Source organism: Petaurus breviceps, unplaced genomic scaffold, assembly GCF_028583685.1.
Source record: "Petaurus breviceps papuanus isolate PSGF00001 unplaced genomic scaffold, PetGlider_PUasm1.0 90650, whole genome shotgun sequence".
NCBI lineage: Eukaryota > Metazoa > Chordata > Mammalia > Diprotodontia > Petauridae > Petaurus > Petaurus breviceps.
This window is the reverse complement of record NW_027187299.1, coordinates 7,394,160-7,414,694: the sequence shown is the minus strand read 5'-3', so window position 1 is coordinate 7,414,694 and position 20,535 is coordinate 7,394,160. Positions and strand designations below refer to the sequence as shown.

The window sequence follows — 20,535 nt, the reverse complement described above, 5'->3', positions numbered from 1 at the left end:
CACTTTAATTTTTTTAAGTGGGCTGCAATACATAACAAAATGAGGAAGTACAAAGATGAACAGGAGTAAAGGGGTGCTATTAAGGAAATATATGATCAACATTAACTGGAAAAATATTTTTGTTGCAAGTTTCTCTAATAAAGGTCTGATATCCAAGGTATATAAGCAACTGATTCAAATTTATAAAAGGGGATTCATTCCCCAAAAGATCAATGGTCAAAGAGTATGAACAGATAGTTCTCAAAGGAAAAAAAATATCCAAGTCATCAAGAACCACATTTTTAAAAAATGCTCAAAATAACTAATAGTTAGAAATACAAATTAAAATAACTCTGATCTCACACCTATCAGACTGACAAATATAACAAAAAAAGAAAATGACAGTTGGAGGATCTGCAGGAAGACTTTTTTTAAAAATTAGATTTTTTAAAATGCACAGAAGTAAATTTGAGAGGAAATGCAAATAAGGAATGTTAGTGTATTGTTAGAGGAACTGTGAATTGATTCAGTCATTCTGGAAAAAAATTTGGAACTATGCTTAAAACATCACTAAATCACATGCCCTTTGACCCTAGTGCTATACCCCAAAGAGATCAAAGAGGAGGACTAATATACATAAACATATTTATAGCAGTTTTGTGATAAAACATTGCACATACTTAACATACTTGACTTGGACTAATGCAATGACCAAGATGAAACATGTTACCTACCTCCTAACAGAGATGAGGGCCTCATGGTGTAGACTTACATTTTTGGACATGACAAATGTTTGGATTTGGTTTGCTTGACTATGCTTATTTGTTACAAGGATTGTGTTTTTCTTTTCTTTTTTTCATTTTAGAATTGAATGCTAGTGATAGTTCTGTGCCCTGAAAAGGAAAAAAATTGAAGAAGAACATTGAAGCATTTAAAAAAAAATGTACAGAAGTAAATTTGAGAGGAAATGCAAATAAGGAAGTTTTGAAAATAACATCATCAATTTATTATATATTTTTAAAAGCAGGCTGTACATAATAGAGATTTGTATTTTCATACATAATTATCCTTCTGTTCTACTTCATATATAGAAAAGTTCTTTTTTTGGTAATTGTGAAGTTCAATTTCAATGTAACGTCCCATGATCTGGGCAAGAACTAGAGGTAAAGACATCACCTGGGAAAATACTGGTTTTTTTCTCCCTGAAGTATGGCTATAACTTTCACTCACTAGAGGCAGATGAGTTATTAAAGACCTGATTTGGAGATAAGCCCAAGCTTGATCAAGGCTCCATGGTGTTGGAATCCAGACTCCTAAAGAGTGTCCTTCTTCTACCTAACTTCTTTCTCCTGTCTCCTGCCCTTCAACCTTTTAGATGGAACTAAACAAACAAAACAAAACCCAACCAAACAACAATCTCCATCCTTTCTAGTTTCCTATTCCATCACTTCTGCTGATGGTAGTTTGCAAACCTCATTTTCCTTTGATGTGAAATTGCTCTTGCAGCCACCCTCCCAGCTACTGCTGCCATCATCACTGGAAACAACCCTTGTAAAGGAGAGGCAATCACCCCCATCAACTGCCAACCAACTGCCATCTTAAAGAAGGCAAGCCAACCTAGGTAAAGTAGCAAGACTCAATGAGGGAAAGTCAGGAGGTTGCATATGCTGGGTAAGTCAAGCCACCATCACCATCTTGACCATCACCTCCCCTCAGAATCTTTTGGAAACTGTCTAGGTTCCTGAACCCAAAATCCTCAGGAATATCAGTGAGCCCCAAACCATTGGCCCTTCTTATGGCTTGGAGTCCACAGCTAACAGTGAGGGAAACAATTACTTTGGAGAAGGGACCCACTTTTTTCATCATTGCCAACACCAACCACTGATCAAATCTTATCAATGGGCAAGCAAACCAAAGACCTTCTGGAATTTCAGCACTCCCTAGATCACCAGTCTTATTTCCAGGTCAACAGTCATATTCCACAGGAAGCAATACCTATGGTAGTGGGACCTTACCAAATATTTCTGTGGCTTCTGGAGACACTATATCCTCAGAAGCCCCAGTTACTGAAGACCAAGAAAAGAAAATTCTTACTGCTGAAGTCCTTGGAATTGTAAAATGGCTCAAAATCTGAAATGGAACCATCTGTTTTGCCACATCACTCTAAGGACCATGAAACCTTTCCATCTAACCTGTACCTAAAACTTTTATGTGTTATCTCTCCATCAGAATATGAGCTCCTTGATAGTTGGGACTGTCTTGTTCTTCTATTTATATCCTCACACTTATCACAGTGCTTTGCACACAGAAAATTGGGGGGGGGGCGTATTTTATGGGTTTTAAAATTTTTTTTATCTTAGACTCAAATGCCAGAACACAAATACAGAATAGAGAAAAGAAACAAAAGCATATCACAAACTTAAATATTGGAATTTAAATACAAAGTTAGAAAGGGGAAAAAAAGCATGTCATTTGCATAGCAGAACATAAGAGAGGATTCTAAATATGTAACCATAAATTTTCATTTCAAGAAAGCCTGTATGATAAATAACACTCATGTTGAGAATGGTCCATCTTTTCTTTGCTTTCTTGTGTTTTCTTTTGTTTTCTGCTGTGCCCTTTTTTACTTTGTTCTTTTTTCCCCTCCCTCCACCCCCAGAAGGCTACAATAAAGTTTAGATATGTTTCTCTATAGCTATAAGTATATACATAGACATATATACATGCATGCATATATAGACATGTACTTTCCCAAACATATTCTACACCTGATCTTTGTATATTTGTACATCTTTCTTGTTCCTTGTCTTTCCTGCCCCCTCTACCCACTATATTGCCCTTGTTCTCCTATTGCTTACCTACCACCCTCCAAGGACCCCTCTCCTATCCTCTCATTCTCATAAATCTAAACACACTTCTATATCCCCCTTTTACCTATTCCCTGCCCCTCCCCTCTAAAGATCCCTCTCTTGTCCTCTCCCCCCTTCCTATACCCCTTTTTCTTCTGGATTTAGAAGACTTTTATATTCTTCTAAGTATATATGTGTGTGTGTGTGTGTGTGTGTATTTCCCTCTTAAACCCATTCCCCATGAAAGTAGGTTACCAGAACTACTAGCCCTTCTCCCCCATCTAATTGCTCTATATCAATTCCTTCCTCTCACACATCATTTGTATAAAATAATTACTCTTTCTAGCTGTTCCTAAGTGGTTTTACTTTTTAAATTCATATCATACTCAGGTTTATCCCAATTTTTTTATGAGCTACCGAATTATTAATAAGAATCTTAGACATACCTTTTACATTATATATATATATATAATATAAAATATATAGTCTGTCCTAATGAATCCCTTAAATCAGTCTTTGGTATGTATCTTATATTTCTCTTGGTTCTTGTGTGTCAAATCTTCAATTGAGTTCAGGATTTTTTTTTTAACAAAGTCTTGAAAATTGGAGAGTTTATCAAATATCCATTTTTTTTCCTTTAGGATAATACTGAACTTTGCAAGGTACAATATATTTATTTATTTATTCATTCATTTATTTGTTTGTTTGTTTATTGCTTTTTGGAGGGCAATTGGGGTTAAGTGACTTGCCCAAGGTCACATGGCTTGTTAAGTGTCTGAGGCCAGATTTGAACTCAGGTCTTCCTGACTCCAGGGCTGGTGCTCTATTCATTGTGCCAACTAGCCACCCCTAGGATACAATATTTTTAGTTGGAGGGTATGATATTTTTAGTCGGAGCCCCAGTTCTTTTGCACTTTGATATACTATGTTCCAAGACCGGTGGTCCTTTAGTGTCTCTGCTGCTAGGTCTTGTATGAGTTAAATTGTGGCAGCACCATATTTAAAGTGTTTTAATCTTGATGCTTTTAATATTTTATCCTTGAACTGGGGGTTTTGAAATTTGACTATGATATTCCTATGAGTTTTCCTCATAGGATCTCTTTTAAGGGGTGATCAATGGATTTTTTTTTTCTATTTCCACTTTCTCCCCTTGTTCTAATACTTCAGGACAATTTTCTTTAATTATTTCTTGTATTATTGTTTCAAGATTCTTTTTTTATCACAACTTTCAGTTATTCAGATTATTTTTATATTTTCTCTTCTTGATCTATTCTCCAAATCTGTTGTTTTTCTTGTGTTTCACTTTCTCTTCCATTTTTTCATTATTCATATTTTTGTTTAATGATTTCTTGATCTCTTATAACTTCACTGACTTCACCTTGACCAATTCTAGTTTTCAAGGTGTCATTTTCTTCCTTAAGATTCTGTATCTCCTTTTCTAATTGGTTGACTTTCATTCCCTTCTTGTTTTTCTTTAATTATTCTTATTTTCTTTTTTAGTTTTTCCTCCATCTGTCATTTGATTTTTAAAGTCATTTTAAAGATCTCCTATGAATTCTTTTTGGGCAGGTGATCATTTGACATTACTTTTTGGGGGGTTTCTTTACTTCAATATCCTCCTCTGAAGATGAACCCTGGTCTTCTCTATTTCCATAATAGCTTTCTGTGATTGAATTCTTTCTCCTTTGCCTGTGCATTTTTTTTTTGTGGTAATAGCTTAATTTTTATAATCATCTCCAGCCCTGGGGTACAGGAAATAGTGCCTCTTGCCCCAGACCTTCAGTTCTTGTCTCTAGCCTGGGACCAAATCCAAACCTCTAGCCTCCTGTAAGTTCCCACAGCCAGGGGCATTCTGCCCCACTGCTTCTGCACTCACTGGTTGTAAACTGGTTCCTTCTTGCCCACAGCAAAGCTGGGTCTGGCATTCCTCATCAGTAGAGGTTCCCTCTATCTTCCCAGGCTCAGACGTCCAACTACCCTCACTAACCCGGGGTAAATGTTCTGTTGGCTGGGGCAGAGGCAGCCTCTCAAACCAACTAACCCCCTGGGCTTGTCACTTGTTAAAATGGAATCTACTGTGGAGGTGTTTATTCTTCAAATCTCGCCCTGGAACTTTTCTTCAGATCTCAAATTGTCCCAGGAAGATCCAGGTTGTGCCACTCTTCTTTATTTATCTCCACCCACACTATATTTGCTCTAAGGTGCTATGTTAACTCTTTTGTAGGGGAGAATCTTAACAGTTTGGAATTTTCTGACCCACTCCACCATCTTCCCAGAATCCTCTTCAGTAAACTCTTAATAAATGCTTTTCCCACTAATTCATTCATTTATTTCCATCATCTATAGGCCATTGTTATTTTATTTCCATCATCTACAGGCCATTGTTACTTTCAGTCAGTGTGAGTGGTTGGCACATCCCTGAGGATTTCTTACATTTCACAAAGTCTATATACTAGAACTCTCTACTTGCAAATCAATTGATTGCCTATGGGTAAAACAATTTAATTACAATTTTTATAACCCTTTAATCTCTGCAAGAGTACAAAGCTTTCCAAGTGGATCTGGGACAAATTGTTTCCCCTATAACTAAAGAACCTAAACTTCAATTTTTATAGTAATGTGGGTGGAATTGGTAGGAACAGCAAGCCTGTTGGGGGTTAAATCCTCCTCCATTTCCCCAACTAGAGAAGTAAGGAGAGCAAAGGAATAGGAGAAGGGCCTAGAAGAGGCAATATCACCTCTTAACTGTGTCTGTGAAGATTTCAACGTTACCCCATTTGAATTGTGAGGAAGAGTTTAGGAGAATACAGACCTCCTCCTACTCCACAGTGACAACTATTTTACACCAAGAACAGAGACTAGCCTATACAAAAGTATAGCAACAGGCAACAGAACTTTGCCTATGGGGAATATATGACCAATATGGCTAGAAAGTAGAATATATGAGGGGAATAATACAAAATCGGTCCAAAAGATAACAAAGAACCAGACTATGAAGGGTTGTAAATGACAAACAAATAGGGCTTGCCTTTTATTCCAGAAGTAATAGGGAACCACTGGAAATTCTTGAGTAGGCAAGAGGCATTTAGACCTGTGCTTAAGGAATATCCTTTTGGTAGATGTGTGGAAGGTAGATTGAAGAAGGAAAAGATGAATCAGGGGGACCAATTAGATGCATTACAACTATTGAGATCAAGGTAATGAAAGCTTGAACTAGTGTGATGGCTACGTGAGAAGAAGACATGAGACATATACAAAAGACATTGTTAGGATAGGAACAAGATCTGACAACTGATCAAAGAAGGAAAATGAAGGTAAGGGGGCAAGGTAACAGAAGGTTGTTGACTAGAAGGATGGTGGTACCATCAATAGAGATAGGAAATTAATGGGAGTGGTGAGTTTTGGGGGGAAGACAGATGAGTCCTGTTTGTGGCATGTTAAATTTGAGATGTCCATGGGTGGAGATGAAAGAAATAAGGAAATGAGGGAGAAGGGAATGTTTCAGAGGAGATTTGATGATTTTGTTTTAGACACATTGAGCTGGAGGCACCTATGGGATATCTAGGAGACACCTAGTGGGTGATTGTCAAAGTGAATACTGAGCTGAAGAGAGAGGTCAGATTTAAAGAGCTACATTTATGTAGAAGTAAAAGTTGAATCCATAAAAATGAATGCGATAACCAAAGGAGAGGACAAAAGATGTGGAGGACTGAAGATAAAGGCTTGGGGACCCACTACATTGAGGGGGTAGGAAGAGAAAGATAAGCCTGAAGAGCAACGGGTCCCAGAAGTATAAAGAGAACCAGGGTAGTATAGTGTCATGGTGTCCAAAGGAGAATATATCCAGAAGGGTATATATAGCTCATAGTACAAAATGCTTTAGGACAGGGAAGATAAAGACTAGAAAAGGAAATTGCAGTTGGCAACTAGAAAGTCATTGGTGATGTTTGAAAGATTAATTTCAGTATTGTTGAGGAAAGAAACCAGATTGCAGGTGAATAAATGGTAAAAAATACTCAGACAACCAACTTAGACTACATCCTTTTCTCTTGGAGGCAATTAGGGTTAAGTGATTTGCTCAGGGTCACACAGTAAGGTTCTGAGGTTAGATTGGAACTAATATCCTCCTGACTCCAGGGTTGGTGCTCTATTCACTGTGCCACCTGGTTGCCCCTAGACTACATTTTTGTGAAGTTTGGCAATGAAAAGGAGAAGAGAAATAGGAATGTTTAAGGGCACGGGAGGATCAAATGAGTTTTTCTTAAGGATTTGGGGAGAGCCAGGCATGTTTCTTGTGAGAAGGGAAGGAGCCAATGTTTTGCATGCAATTGCACAGGCATAATTCATTGAGGGAAAGGAGATAGAAGCAAGGGAGCAGGTAGAGGGGATAGACTTCACTGGAAGGAGAAAATCTCAGAGACAGGAAGGGAAGAGGAAAAGATGGAAGAAAACAGAGTTTTGAGGGTGAGTAGAAGAGAAGAGTTGAGCCACATAAAATGAATTTTGTCTTGTCAGGCAAGTAGAAGGCAAGGTTGTTGCTGAAGCTGGTGTGTAAAACTAAGGGCTAAAAAACCATTGTTTTTATTTTTATTAAGCTATTTGGGGGAAAAGAGGAGGATCAAAGACAAGGCACACTCCTTGGGGTGGACAAGAAGATGATAACAGATGAAGATGGCCAGGTAGAGCTGCTTAATTTTAACCTTGATTCTGTTTTCTGTGGCAATAAGAGCCATCTTTGGACTGGAAAGGACAAAACAAAATCAACTAATTGGGAGCTGATGCCAAAGACAAACAGGACAGAGTAAGAGAGCACTGTGCCACTCCAAATGGCTTCAAATCTCTAGACCAAGATGAATTATATTCTGGGACAATGAAAGACCTGGCAAGTGTAATTACTGAGGAACTGTCAGTGATTTTTGAAAGATTGTGGAAAATGCAGAACGTTGGGACTGCCAAACAGCAAATGTCCCAGTTTTCAAAGAAGAGAAGAGAATGGAGTGTACAAATACTGGAACAATAAGCTTGGCTTCAATTCCTGGCAAACTTCTGGAAGAGATAAAAGGAAGAGCTAGTGAATGTGTAGTAAAAGAAAGAGTGATCTCAGGAGTCAGTCTGTCTTCATCAAGTCATGCAAGTCTAACCTGATTTCCTTTTTTGATAGAATGGTAAATAAGGGGGGGGGGGTAAATCTACAAATAAATTTACTTAGATTTTAGCAAAACTTTTGAAAAAATGGCGCATTCTATTCTTATGGGCAAGATGGAGAGAAATGGGCTAGATGATCATACAGTTAGGCAAGTAGACTTGGAATTTGGTAAATGATCCAAAATTAGACATTGCTAATTCTATGTCAAGTTAGAAGGAGGGTCCTATTGTAGTTCCTTAGGGATCTGTGTATGGTTCTGTGCTTTTAAACATTATTTATCAATTACTTGGATGAAGTCATGAATGCTATGCTTATCATATTTACTGATGATACGAACCTGAGAGAGATAACTAATATACTAGATGACTGACTGGAAATCTAGAAAGCTCTTGATAGGTTTGACCTTTTACCAAATTTAATAAGATGAAATTTAATGTGTTGAGATGAATTAAAAACCTGAGAAACAGTTTCTAATTTATTAATTAGGCCAGCTAATAATCAGTAAATTAATGGTCACTGGTTTCAGTAACTAAAGACACCTAATGGAGATACTGATGCCTTAAAGCATTTTTTTTGAAAGGGAATGTCCTTGATAGGAGAAATTAACCCTGTTTGGTGAGCACTTAAATAAGGAAGTGGGCTAAAAGTCTTCAGCTCTGTCTGCTGAAAATGTGACTTGATCTTGAGATTTATCCACCTCCAGCAGTCGAGACAGGGGAATCCATCTTTACCCAGACCACTTTGGTTGGTTTTCTCTTTCATGAGCTAAGTTACCCTTAACTCCAATGGAGGAGTGTAAAGACATGGGCTTATTCTCTCAGGGCAAGAATTTACCTAGATTAGATTCTGTTTATACTTAAGATAGAAGTAAGTTCTCCTAGTTGTGTGAGATCTTGCCCAAGATTGAAGAGCATGTACCTTGAGGATTAGGGCAATCTCCTCTATCAACCATGACCTTTAGAGATGGGCTAGCTAACCTACAGGGTCTACTTCATGAATGGGGAAATAAAAAGCCTGAGTCCTAATTAATCATGGGTTATTAATGTAATAGAAAATAACTTCTCTCAGAGTAAAATCTTACACTTAAGTTTAAAAAAATCAGCCTCACAACTACAATGTCAGGGAAAATGGATAAGTAGTAGTAAATCTGAAAATTACTTAGGGGTCTTAGTGGACTGCAAGCTTAGTTATGAATCAAGTATGTGATATGGCAGCTAGCAGAGAATTCAAGCTTCAAACTTCCATTAAGGGGTGTAACCAGCAGGTGGCTTTGGAGCAGAGTTTAGGTGAAGAGGACCTTCTGTACCCCCCTAACCCTTCTGGTGAGGAAGGAACTAATTACTCCCTTACCATGCTTGTCTCTGCACATAAAGCTTGACTTTGAGTCTTACCTTCTCTCTGGTTGTTCCCTTTTTCTCTCCCCACCTCCTTTTTCTCTCCTATTGTTTAGCTTCAGAAACTAAAATTCAAAACAACCCTATATCCTTTGGATAGAGAGTTTAGCTATCAGTTTTTAATCCAGGCTTGAATTTTTGCCCAGATCTACTATGCACCTTTTCTGTGCAAAGGTAGAGAGCTTAAAAACACCAATTATCAATAAGTCTTAAAAGCTCAGAGACCCTACACCAGAGTGACCTTTAGTTACCAGATCAGAAATGATCCTTAGCCTGTCAAATTCTAGGTATTAAAATAGCCAGTGCCCTCTCCCCATTCATGCTCTCCATGTGAAAAGACATACACTCAGAACTCCATTAAGATCAGATATTAATTTTTATCTAGAGCAAGCAAATTTTAAATTATTATTGGAAGAATAAGTAAATAGCTTAGAGTGAACACAAATTTTAAACCTCTGCCCTTTTGCATAGAAAGAGAGCGGGGAGAAGGCAAAAGAAAAAAAAGAAGGCTGACTGAATTCTCAGACTGGGAAAAGTTCATCAAAGATTGGACATGTCTTATGCTCAGGTTGCAACTATGCTGTCTGTCTCCCTTGGAGGAAGACACCAGCCAGCTGCCCTGGTAGACCCTGCCGATACTTAACATACTTCTCCACCTCTGCAATCTTCTTCTCTTTGTATTTATATCTACCAGTTGGTTTGGCTCTATTCCGCTTTCTATGGACCTGTCTGCCTGTATGTCTGCAAATGCTGACTTATCTTTTCCTGCAGTGCCATAGTGGCCAACTTCTCTCTAACCCAAACCCAAACCAAAACTCAAGCCTGGTCACTTCAGTTTTTCATCCTCTCTTCGTGGTTCCTAATGTTTATTCTCAGGATCACAGTTCACCAGATTTCATTCTTCCTATGGACTTCAACTCCCACCATGCATTTCTCTGTCTCCCAAGAGACAGAGTATATAGAAGCTAAAACTGCAAAGGTATAGTGTATAGCACCAGGAAATGATGCTGTTCTAGTTGTTATTCAGTTATTTCAGTCACGTCTGACTCTTTGTAACCCCACTTGGGGTTTTCTTGGCAAAAATACTGTAGTGGTTTGACATTTCCTTCTCCAGGTCATTTGACAGATGAAGAAACTGAGGCAGACAAGGCTAAGTGATTTGACCAAGGTCAAATAGCTAGTGAGTGCCTGAGGCCAGATTTGAACTCAGCAAGATGAGTCTTTCTGACTCTAGTCCCTGACTCCAGTACTCTGTACACCTAGCTGCCCATGGAGAAGATAGTCCTACTATAATCTCCCCTGATGAGACTACATCTGCAATATTGTGTTAAACTCTGGGTATTGCATTTTAGGAAGGACCTTGACAAGTTAGAATGTCCAGAAGAAGGCCCTCAGTTCATGCTATTATGAAGCTTGTTTAGGAATAATGGATGTTTATCTTAGTGAAGAAAATGCTCAGAAGGGGCCGGGTAGCTATCTTCAAGTATTTTGAGTGTTATCATGTAAAAAGGGGATTACACTTAGTCTGATTGTCTCTGAAAGGCAGAATTGGGAATAATAATTACATAAAATTTATAAAGAAACAAATTTGGATTTAACATCAGAAAAGTATTCCTAACAATCAGAGGTATTCAAAATGGAATGGGCTGCCATTGAAAGTAGCAGATTCCTTCTCATTGGAAGTCTTCAAGAAAGGCTGAATGACCACTTGGATATTCTGTAGTGATGATTTTTTTTTTTTTTGCTCAGGTACAGTTTGGATTAGATGGCCGACAAAGTCCCTTCTAAAGCTGAGATTCTGTGATCCTGTGAAAGTCTAAGCAGTCTGAAAGTTTAAAAAAGAGGTTTAGATCCAGTATTGTATGGAAGGTGAAAGAGAAATAATAAAAGAGTAGCAATGAAGGCTCAGTTGAGGACATGCAGCATGAATTTTTAAGGTATGAAATCAGCTTTTTTTTTCCCCAAAGATTTCTCCAGAAGAATTAATTCTATCCCTTCCTTTCCCCACTGAGGAATGGGAATAGAAAACATGAATGGTGGATATTATTTAGGGTGGATTTAGCACTTAAACTTTGGCAGCTCAGAAGCTAAAGGGGCAAGAGATTCAAGGATAGTAGTGAGTATACCGCTGACCTGGTTGACCATGAGATGCAGAAGGAATAAGGAGGCAAGAAACAATAAAACAAAAGTTATGAACTAAAAGAATAAGGAGATATGGAGGGACCAAGTTCAGGGCTAAGACAAAGAATAGGTTCAGGAAGAATGAGGGAATAGGAGAGGTATAGAGAAGGAGATTGTAACTGGGGGTGGGAGTGGGGAATTTCAGAGTTGAATATATTGGGGATTTTGCTGCATTGTGTGATGTTTTAGATATGACAGTACTGGTGGGTAACAGAAGCAGAGAACAAATGGACTTGAGGAGTTTGAAGAATTGTGAATCTAGGGTATTAAAAAGGTTAACAACATAAATTTTAAAGTTGACGAGAAGATAGGGCACCATGAGCCAGAAGCCAAAAATCTTGAAAAAGAAGGGATAATGTTCTAGAAATTTAGGTGTCTGAAACCATGCTGATATATTGCTCTGAAAGTGTTTGCAAGGTTTTAGGGTGTGTTTTGTTTCTGTAACTAGAGAATTAAGCTCATTAAAATGAGACAATGCCTTTTTATACAAGGTGAGAGTAAATGGTCATATACCTAATTAAAAAAAAACATATTTCAATATTTCCAGACTCCATGATCCTGTCCATGTATATAATTCCCTCCACCAATGCAGGTTACAACCCCCAGATGGTCTTTGAGAAATTTTATGGACAATAAATTTAATCCTTCTGCAACTGACCTCTGTGAAATTATGCAAAGTCTTGTTCTTGGATGTCAGGCATGTCATGGATCACCAAGTGCATCCTCAAAGCCTTTCTGTTTCTCAAGCATTATTCCAGAAGGAGTGTCATTTTCCAAGATGTCTCTGGAACTTCTCTTTTGAAACTGACTTGAGAATTTGTGGCACATTCTTTTCTGAGGGTTCTTTGAAGAAGAACCTTTGAAGTGGGAATTGATTTTTGGAAATTGCCAAAAGTCATTTAAAGCAAAGTTGGTGAATAAAGCCATCGATCAAGCTGTTATCATACCATTTTTGTTAAAAAAAAAATGAAACAGATTATTTTAAAGTCTGTTGACTACAAAGTTAATGACTAGCATTTATATAACCCTTTATGAATTAAAAATCATCTTTTTTGTATGCATTTTATATTCACATTTTATATCCTCTGTATACATCTACTTATTTCTCCACATACATTTTTATCTACCTCCCCTCTCCCACCTGACAGGGGAGCGTAAGCTCCTTGAGGGAAGGGACTGTTTTAGTTTTCATCCCTTTTATCCCTAGCATGATACCTTGCACATATTAGTCACCTAATGTATATTTGAATTGAATTGATTATACCTGTATCACTCAAGCAAATGGATTTCTAGGCTTTAGTTTTCTTATCTGTAAAATGAGAACTGCATGAAATGATTTCAAAGCATTAGATTTACCATCCTATGATTATCTTGTCAGCTCATCACTGGGTCTGCTATGTCCTGAAACTAAGAATCCACATCTTTCTTTAATTCATTCAATGGAATTCAATAACTTTATTAAATATTATGTACAAGTCACTTTTGTCCTTAGTTTCTAGAGAACAGGGGCTATGTCTATGTGATTTTACAGCCTGTTAAGTTCTGTGGTACACCTTTACTGGGTATAGTGGCTAAAACAATGTTATATGCACAATGAAATGCTTTAGTGATACTCTAAATGGGTATATTTTAAACCAAATAATGATCATTGATACACACAAAATGACTTTCCAGAGTAATCTCTGAAGTCTTAGAAAACCTGTGACCTTTGAGATTGGTAATGAGTCACCAGGTCTGGTTCTGTAGCAACATTTATTTTAAAACAAACAAATATACATACATATATATATATATATATATACACATATGGAATTCTGAACTAAAACACCAAAAGATTTATTAATCTTGCTTAGGAACTATTTGCTTTTTCACTAATTAATTTCAGTGCTTAAAATAGCGTACTTTTTTGGTCCTTTCTTACGAATCTTCATCAGGATTCTTTGTCTATTTCTTCCCATTCAGTTTTTCCTTTTATGTGGTCATAGGGATATATTCTATTAATCTCGTTCTGCTTTTTTTGCATTGCATCATTTCATTACAGTCTCTCTAGATTTCTTTATGTAACTCATACTTATCAATCTTTATTACATTAAAATATTCTACTGTATTAACATAGATCAATTTATTTAGTCATTACCCTATTATAGGACTTCTAGGTTCCATCAAGGTTCTTCCTTCCTTCCTTCCTTCCTTCCAAATGCAAATTCTGTGAAAATCTTTTAATAGGCAGGGTTTAAAAGATAATATTAACACATTTATATGGCATTTTAAATTCTGCATATCAATTTATATAGAGGGGCTGTCCCAAAAGTCTTAGTGTAGTTGTAAACATATTAAAACTTAACATTGCCCAAAGACTTTGGGAACACTGTGTACTATCTCATTTAAGCCCAAGACTCAGGTAATAAAGGTATTATGAGTCCCATTTTACAGATGATGAAGCAAAATTCTTTCAAGGAATATTGTCAACAGTGGAATTACTGGGTCAAAGGGTATGATTATTTTTATAACATTTAATGTATTACTATCAGATTGCCCTCTGAAATTTTTTCACTTAACTTTGACATCTCGCCAACATCCATTGATTCAGTTTGGTAATGACAATGATATTTCTGCTGGCAAAGGATAAGGATGCCCCACTTCATTTCTTAGAGCTCTTGGCAAATCTGTGAAACTGGGGGGGGAGCGAGGTAGTGGTGGGAAAAGACAGGCTAAACGATCAGGAAGACCCCTTCAAGCAGGAAGATTCTATAAGGGAAAATCATTAATGTCGGGGAATTTACAATCACAGAGCTATCAAGTAAAAAAGCCCAAATTCCAAGCCAGACCTCTTTCCAAATCCAGAATTCTTTCTGTTATACACTATATACTGATGGGTTCTATAGCTCCATTTCTTAAATATATATATATATATAATGTATATTATATATAATATATTATTCTGAACTAAAACATCAAAAAATTATTAATCTTGCTTAGGAACTATTTATATTTTCATTAATTAATTTCAGTGCTTAAAATATTATACTTTTTTGGTCCTTTCTTATGAATCTTCATCAGGATTCTTTGTCTATTTCTTTCCATTCAATTTTTTAACCTCCGTTTGCCTCAGTTTCTTCATCTGTAAAATGAGAGTCATAATAGTACCCACATTTTAGGATTGGGGAACCATGCAGAACATTGAAAGGGCTGGTTGTTGGATAAGAGACACACATGCTCATCCTTGGTTCACAAGCCACAGGTTCCTGACAGCAAACAGTACTTGGAACTTTTAGCCAGTCAGAGGGATCTCTGTAGCCTTAAAAATCCTGTGACCCTTGAGCTTGGAGATGTCATCAAGTTCTGATGAGTTTCTGTAACTGTTTCTTTAAAATTATTTTTTTCTGAACTAAAATGTAAAAAAAATACCCAAGAGCATTTCCATATACACAGTACTCAGAAAGAAGATTGCATATAAAATTGGAGATCGCCATTTCATAATCCCTGCTGTGGTTCCATTTCCACAGGATACTAAATTCTCCCCAAAGCTTATCAATTCTTCTGTTACTTTGCCTTAGACTGTCACTTTCTTTTTTCCTCCAAAAAAGCCTTAAATACCAGACTAAAGGGTTTGTATTTTATTTTATAAGCAAAGGAGAACCCCTGAAGGGTGGCCTGTGCAAAGTGATATTTTAGAAAGGTTAGTGTCTCTACTGAAGTCCTATGCAGATGACTCATAAAGGCACAGACCTTGGATTTTCAAAGGCTAAAGTAAATATCCTACAATTCTGGGAATGATTCAATGATAGGCCAAGTATAGGCCAAGTGATAACCTAGTTGACAAATCTTATTTGTCCTACCTCCCATATTTCCTTTTCTTTCAACCCTAATTCAGGCCTTTATCTCCTCTCACCTGGACTTTTGTGATATTACCATTATTGTTCTACCTACCTCCAGTCTCTTTTCTTCTCTAATTCTTCCTTCCACATAGCCATTGAACTGATATTCCTCAAAATCCGACTAAGTTGGACCCTATCCTGCTCAAGAAGCTTCAATGAGTCTCTACTGATTTTTGGATAAAATATAAACTCCTTTATTTGGCATATTTCACAATATGGCTTCAACCCATCTTGATTTCACAATACTTGACCTTATACTCCACATTCCAACCAAACTGGACTGCTTGCTATTCCCGTGTATGACATTCCTTCTCCCACTCCTGTGCTGTTGTGCAGACTGCCTTGCATGCCTGGAAAGCCCACTCCCCTCATCTTTTCCTCTTTGAATCCTTAGTGCCCTTCAAGGCTCAGCTCAAGTACACTCCCCCTAGGATGCCTTGACTGATCTCCCTCTTCCAATCCCCCATCAGTTACTAGTGCCCTCCATTAATTGTGTCCATGTTGTTTCCTCCAGTAGACAATAAGTTCCTTAGGGACAGAACACTTTGTTTTTATAATTTGTATAGATTTATATATATATAATTTGCTCAGATTTGTATGGTTCTTTACGGTTTGCAAAATGCTTTCCCAAGAAGGTATGTACTTTTGTATTTTACACACAGGAAATTGAGGCAGATAGAGATTAAATGACTTACCTAGGATCACACGGCCAGTGTGTTTGAGGCTGGATTTGCACTCAGGTCTTCTGACTGCAGGTCCATTGCTCTATCTACCCCACCATCTAGCTGCGTCTGTTTTTAGATTCCTATCCCCAGCTCCTAATGGAGTGTCTGGCACAAATAATAAGTACTCATTGAATCAAAAGAAATTATACAAAGATAAACCTAGCTAAGCATGGAAATGCTCAATACCAAAAGGCTGACCACCAGGTGATGATTTATTTTTTAAAAAGAACAGATTAAAAAGATTGTCTATTTAAGACTGTGAAGGGGCTACACTTTGTTTTGGTGGAAGGACACCACAACTATAGAATCAATGATCTTTGAGATAATGAGATAATATTGTGGGGAAGCATGGTATGGATCTGAAAATGAATAGTTGGGAGTCTGGAATACTAGCAAGGGCTCTCTTCTAGTACTCCAGGTACAAAGCCCTGAGGATATGAAATATGGAGGTGGTAGTAAGAATGGAAAGGAAGGGATGGGTAGATACATGTAACAGCAATGACAACAGCAGTCATAGCTAACATTCATATGGCCTCTATTATGTGTTGGGCACAGTGCTAAGTGCTTTACAAATATCATCTCCTTTGACCCACAAAACAACCCTAAAATGTGGGTGCTCGTATGACTTTCATTTTACAGATAAGGAAACTGAGGCAAACAGCGGTATAATGACTTGCCAAGGGTCACACAGCTAGTAAGTGTCTGAGGCTAAATCTGAATTCAGGTCTTCCTGATGCTGTGCCTGACTCTCTATCCACTGGGCCAACAAGAAAGGGAATGTGATGGGACTGGTTAGCTATAGAGGGCAAGAGAGAAAAGGGGACAAAAATGCCATTGAAAGTTTCCAGCCTGGCTGCCTGGTGCACTGGGGCTGCTGGTGAGGTTACTGCTCACCCTTTGTTGTGGAAGAGGAACAATGACGTCAGTGGTGATGTCTTGACTTGTGTGTGAGTCGGATTTAAACGACGCAGAGCTGCACAAAATCTGCGGCCTCCCTCTCTCCTCCAGAGCCACTGAAGTTCAATGACAAAAGTCAAGATGACTGGCAATGGCCCAGGATGCAGTGGATGACCTTGGCGTCTTTGACATCCGACTAAGCTCTAAGAGCCTCACAGCACCTTCTTCAGCCGCCTTCGTGGCCATTGGGACATCCTCCCATTCTGCCAGGGCAAATCTTCACATGCTTGGGGTAGACATCCCCCTGACTCACCAATGGGCTTGAAACCCATTGAAACTTGGCAGGTAGAGCCTGCCAAGAGAGTTTTACTGGGATGTGGCCACTACGCATTTTACGGCTACCCAGAGCCATAGGTGAGAGTTGGGTGACAGGTAGACATCAAACGAGAGATGAGCAGCCCTGCAAAAGGTCTTGGCAAGCCCTCACACCGGAGGTGCTAGCTCTCCCTGAATACCCCATATGGTAGCATAAATAGGAAAGGCAGAAGAGGACATTGGTTTTAGAGAAAAAAGGATGGATTTGTAGTGGCCAGCAAGTAGCCGGAAATGTGAAACATGGATGCTTAGGAAAGAGGTCAGAGCCACAACTATGAAGCTGGAGGTCATCCACGTAGAGGTCATGGCTGAAACCATGAGTGTGGGTCAGATCTCTGGAGGAGACCTCCTTACAGCATTGCTCTGAGGCAGATGGACCTTTATTCTTGGGATCATAGGGTGAGAACCGAAAGGGAGTTTAGAGGCCATCTGGTCCAATTTCCTCATTTTACATAGGAGAAAACTGAGTCCCAGAGAGTTTAGTTGATTTGTCCATTGGGCTCAAAGATCACTGCAGATGGCAACTGCAGTCATGAAATTAAAAGACACTTGCTCTTTGGAAGGAAAGCTCTGGCAAATGGGGACAGCATGCTAAAAAGCAGAGACATCGCCTTGCCAAAAAAGTCTGTATAGTCAAAGCTGTGGGTTTTCTAGTAATGATGTATGGCTATGAGAGTTGGACTATAAGGAAAGCTGAATGCCACAGAATCAGTGCTTTCCAATTGTGGTGTGAAGAAGACTTGAGGAGTCCGCTGGACAGCAAGATGAAATCAATTAATACTTAAAGAAATTCATTCAAATTATTGGATGGAAGGTCAAATTCTGAAGCTGAAGCTTAAACATTTTGGCCACATAGTGAGAAGACAGGACTCATTAGAAAAAGACCCTGATATTGGGAAAGATTAAAGGCAAAAGAAGAAGGGGATCGCAGAGGATGAGATGTATAGATAATATCGTGGAAACAATGAACATGAGCTTGGACAGACTTCAGGATATAGTGGAGGATAGCCTGGGCTGCTATGGCCTATGGGGTCATGAAGAGTCAGATATGAGTGAATATCTGAATGACAACACACAGAGTAAGTGATAAAGGGAGAATTTGAGCTCATATCTTCTGACCTGATCCAGTGATCTTTTCCATTTCACTTTAACATTGCCTGGACCATACTATTTATGCCCATTTCAAAGATGGGAAAATTATGGCTTAGAAAGATGAAATAGGGGCAGCTAGGTGGAGAAGTGAATAGAGCACAGGCCCTGGAGTCAGGAGGACCTGAATTTAAATCTGACCCCAGACACTTAACACTTACTGGCTGTGTGACCTTGGGCAAGTCACTTAATCCCAATTTCATATATATATATGAAATAGTTTGCTTAAGACTGAACCATTAGTTGAAGATAAAACTTAGAGGAAAATTCAGGTCCCTAGCCATCCAATACACCATATAACCACTTACCAATTTAAAGAGCTGCAGCTCAGCCAAGCTTTGGAATAACAATTATATTAAAAAAAAAAAAAACAAACCTCTACATTTCTTTCTCTTCAATCTTCCTATTTCCTCCCTCTTCCAATGGTATATGTTCTGCAACTCTGGATCAGCCTTGCTATGGAGGAAGAGAAGAAACTGTCAAGGAAGCAATAAAATATGAATTATTAAAGCATCTGGAAATCATTCTCCATTAGGGGGAAAGGGGAGGCTTTAAACAAGGGGGCAGTCAGTCTACAAAACTTCATCATCCTCTAAACCTCACCAAGAATAAGTAAAAAGGTCAAGCAAAATGTTCCCACTGTCCCAAAGTTTTAACTGAGAATTAGGGACTTGGTCAGAGTTGGTGGGGAAGTCTGAGAGTTCTGGTCATCTCAGAGGCATCCCTGTGAAAGCTCTGAAAGGCAGCCCAGGATCCCGGCTGTAATTGCAAAGAGGGGGATGGGGTGGGAAGAGAGAGTCAGAGAAGAGCTCCAGCCACTGTGAAGGGAGATAACTAGCACACCATTTCATTATTGAGCGGTGAGAGCCGGAGAAGAGACAGCTGGCCAATTTTTGATTACTCATGGTAATCGGAGACAGGAGATGGAGAAATAAATGAAATCCTTAAATAATCCAAAAAATTCATGTGAACCAGTGGTTTGAACCTCCTCCCCCACCCAACCTTTTACCAGAACAGCTAAGGAGGAGTTGGCAGGACAGATTTACAATGCCTTGCCTGAACACATCCCCCTTGGGTCATGAGCCAATGCGCAGGGTGGAGGGAGAAGGAGCAAATAGCAACTTGTATGTAACACTTTACAAAGTGTTTCCTTCACAGTGACCCTATTTTGTGCCAGTATTAATATCCTTTCTTTTTTTCTTTTTGGAGAGGGGAAGGTAGGGCATTTGGGGCTAAGTGACTTGCCCAAGGCCACACAGGCTAGATTTGAACTCAGGTCCTCCTGACTCCAGGCCGGTGTGCCCCCTAGCCACCCGTAATATCCTCTTTTTGCATATGAAGGAATTAAGACCTAGAGAATCCAGTTTGCATGTGACCTTCAAGTTTCTTAGATGTATTTCTCCTGCCCCTGCTCCCTTGGTGTAGTGGGGTAGACGGATTGTTGTATTTGGAGTTAACAAGATCTGGATTTGAATCTCATTTCAAATATCCACTAGTTATGTGGCAAATCTAGGCAAATCCCTTAAGCACCCTCTGCCTCAGTTTCCTCATCTGTAATATGAGGACAATAATAGTAGGGCTGCCATGAAATCAAATGAAATGATATATGTTAAGTTCTTGCTAGCTATTAGTGATAGTAGAACACTGTCCAGACTGATCAAAGTGTAAAAGGTAGGGATATAGCCCTTAATGTGAAATCTAATTAGAGGGATTGATTTATGGCATCTTAGTGAGAGAAAGGCCAGTTCTGTGGTTTAGTTGGAAGGAGGAAAAGGTTGCCAAGGCATTGATGTGAAGAGACCAATGTCAGCACAGAGCTGGAAGACTTACTATCTGTGCCCCTCTGGGTTAGGCTTAAGAACATGAAGGGTGAAGAGACAAGCTACATTGCTCAATAGTTGCCCTGGACAAGGAAGTCTTGAGTTCAGATGTAGCCTCCGATACTTACTAACTAGTTATGTG

At 38.6% G+C, this 20,535-nt stretch overlaps 2 long non-coding RNA genes across 2 annotated transcripts; both read right to left on the bottom strand.

Moving 5' to 3' along the window:
- Window positions 1-719: 719 nt before the first annotated feature.
- On the bottom strand, window positions 720-13,767 carry LOC138143595 (uncharacterized). Its single transcript, XR_011163741.1, has 3 exons — window positions 13,687-13,767; window positions 12,208-12,484; window positions 720-872 (listed from the first exon to the last, which is right to left on the bottom strand). It is a non-coding gene; the product is annotated as an uncharacterized lncRNA (long non-coding RNA).
- A 2,374-nt stretch (window positions 13,768-16,141) lies between these two features.
- Window positions 16,142-19,304, bottom strand: LOC138143594 (uncharacterized). The gene is made up of 3 exons (XR_011163740.1): window positions 19,177-19,304; window positions 18,950-19,029; window positions 16,142-16,257 (listed from the first exon to the last, which is right to left on the bottom strand). It is a non-coding gene; the product is annotated as an uncharacterized lncRNA (long non-coding RNA).
- Window positions 19,305-20,535: the final 1,231 nt, after the last annotated feature.